The following is a 3,024-nucleotide window of genomic DNA, read 5'->3' on the forward strand; positions in this document are numbered from 1 at the left end:
GGCAGGTGATTTAATTGGGCCTTGATAGAATATGAATGTGCCATTAAAAAATGTTGGACGTTCGACGCCAAATTGCATTTCACGGCGTGGGCTCCCTACTCCCTGGACAAGTTTCCTACTCCCTGGACAAGTTTAGTGATGGGAAGTCATCGAGGTATACACCACCCTTGCGGTATATCATAATTGCCACTCCCAAATGTTATATTGACTTCATCCATTAGTTACATTGTTTTGCCCGTAGCAACGCACGGGCATTTAACTAGATAGAATAAAACACGACTATAACAAGTTCGATTGTTGCGATGAGATCTGGTTGTTTTTATCTCTGGCTAAGAACATCTCCAATAGATGGTCTAAATTTTGGTGGTCCAAATCGGTGATGGTGCAAATTTTTGGAGCACCAAAAAGTGCTTTTTACAACTCCAATAGATGGTCCAAAACGGAGATATAAAAAAAGAGCAACTCCAACAGATGGTCCAAAATGAATATTAAAACAGCCAACTACTACTTCATCTCAACATAGTTCAAACATGAAAGTCAACATAGTTTTATACACAAATTCAACTACTACTTATTTGAACTACTAGATGAAACTACTCGTCGTCGGAGCTACGGAACTGCTCCCAGAACTCGTCCTTGGTCGGGTCATCGCACCCCTCGTCCTCCTCCTCGGTGTCACCCTGGTCCTCATCCAACGACTCGATAGGGATCACAGTCGAGGGGCCGGCCTCGTCCTCCTTCTTCACTCCCTTCTTTTTCGCCTCGATGTCGCACTTTCAGTAGTGCTCCAGCTCGGCCTGGACGTACTACGGATGCTCTCACGCAAACCAAGCCATCACCGCCTCGTCGCTCTCGCCGAGAGCGACAACAACCGCCGGTCTCTTCTTCGCCTTCTTAGCCGGCATCTCCTCCATCTGGATGCCCTGCGGCATGAGCCAACCGCCTGGGACTCGACCTCTGGGAAGTTTAGGTCCGTCTTCGGCCGTCCGGCACACCACACCGCTACGTCGTAGGCACACGCGACCTCATCGGCGGTGGCATACATGCCAAGCCACCTACGCTGCCCGACGTTGGAGAACTCCAGTCCGAAGTTCCCAGAGGGCGTCGCCCTCATGCCGAAGAAACCGGACTTGCCCTTCAGCGTCTTCATCGGCGCCATCGGGGAGCGGGTGGCGGCCGAGCTGGGCGGTGACGTGCGGCGCGGGGCGGAGGCAGACGTAGCGGGGCGGCGGCGTGCGGCGCGGGGAGGAGGCGGACGGAGCGGGGCGGCGGACGAACCGGAGAGGAGGCAGACGGAGCAGGGCCGGAGAGGAGGCGGACGGAGCGGAGCTGGGCGGAGGATGGACCGAAGGCGGAGGTAGCCGGAGAGGAGGTGGGCGGGGGCGGGGCGGGGCAGAGGCGAACGCGATGGGGCGGCGCGGCGGCAGGCGGCGGCCTAGGCGGGGTGGAATCAGTGGAGGGGGTCTGGATCTACGACGGGGCAAGGCCTTAGAAAGTTAACATGTAACTCTTGCAAACTATTTTAAGAGCCCATGGCAACGCACGGGCACTCTACTAGTCCAATCTAGGGGAGAGGTGCCTTTCTCCATGCAAGGCCAAGGAGGAAGAAGAAGGAGGAGGAGGAGGAGGAGGGGGGGGCCTTCCCCCTCTCCTCCGGTGGCTCCGGACGCTGCCGGGGACATCTCCGTCATCACCATCGCCAACAACTCATTCTCTCTGTTCTCATAGTGATGTGTGAGTAGTTCATCCTCGGAGCTGAGAGTACGTACTAGTAGATATGTGTTCAATCTCTTTCCCTCATTTTCTTAAAAAGTTCGATCTTAATTGTATCACGAGCTTTATTAATATAGTTGGATCTTATGATGTTCAAGCCTCTCTATTATTTTTGTGGTGAACTGGGTCTTGCTCCTTCAAATTTCTTTTTGTTAGATTGAATATTTTGGGTTTGAGATTAATTGATGCATGTCTAGTAATTAATGTGGATACCCGTGATGAAATTGGGGTACTCTATGCATAAGTTGAATGATGGTATCATATGGTGTTGTCGTTGTACAATTTTTGGGGCTACATGTGGCAATAATCTATATCAATATAAAAAGACTCAAAGGACATATCCAACTGATCTCTGTCATCAAACTAAGTCAATCCAACGACCTAAACTACTCCAATGGCGAACGTTCGACGTATTTAACGTGCAATTAATATCATACGAAATACTGCACTAATCACAAAATTAACACACAAACAATAGCATACGTAATATCCGCGTGCAATTAATATATTGCCTAAATATTAACGTGCAACACATGCAATTAATATATTGCCTAAATATTTATGTGTGTTGCACATGCGCATTTACTAGTAGTATTAAGTGCACCTACACGGTTTCATCCTACTTTCTTCGATAAAAATAGAAACTTTTGAGCTGCACTTTTTGATGGCTTATCATGATGTTCAATGATGTTAATGATGTTGAGAGTTGACACTACTGAAAGTATGAACCCTATGCCTTATTTTCAAGCATTGAGACACTGTTTAATTTACTTTTATTACTTGTTACCTTGTTGTCCATATTTTTTCAGATTATAAAAAGCTATTTCTACCATTCATATTGCGCATATATCACCATCTTTTCGCCGAATTAGTGCAATGATAGCAACCATACCTTCGCGTGTAGCCCATCAGGCCTCTATCGAAGTGTGCGAGCAACCATCACAGGAACCAGATTCGATGTCGCCTGAAACCGAGTACCGGAACCACCGCCCCTACACACCCCTGCATGCCGCTCGGGAGCGCATCGGTGCGTGAGCAGGGGCCAAAGCAGGCGCCCCGAATTGTCAACGAAGACAGACACGGGTTGTAGGGCACACCACCTCGGAGACCCCCAAGGGTGGCCGGACGAGGACGCAACCAGTGCACTGACTAACGAGCAGTGGAGCTGGCGATTGGATCTGAGGGAGAGGTTAGGTGTCGCTCCCAGCCGTGCCCGAGAGCCTCAGTGCGCCGAGAGAGTAGTCCTCGCCG

General features: G+C 49.9%; 1 pseudogene; it reads right to left on the reverse strand.

Moving 5' to 3' along the window:
* Positions 1–593: 593 nt before the first annotated feature.
* LOC147972965 (uncharacterized) lies at positions 594–2,682 on the reverse strand (annotated as a pseudogene).
* Positions 2,683–3,024: the final 342 nt, after the last annotated feature.

This window comes from Triticum urartu, chromosome 5A (genome assembly GCF_056163025.1).
Source record: "Triticum urartu cultivar PI428250 chromosome 5A, HENAU_Tu73, whole genome shotgun sequence".
Lineage (NCBI taxonomy): Eukaryota > Viridiplantae > Streptophyta > Magnoliopsida > Poales > Poaceae > Triticum > Triticum urartu.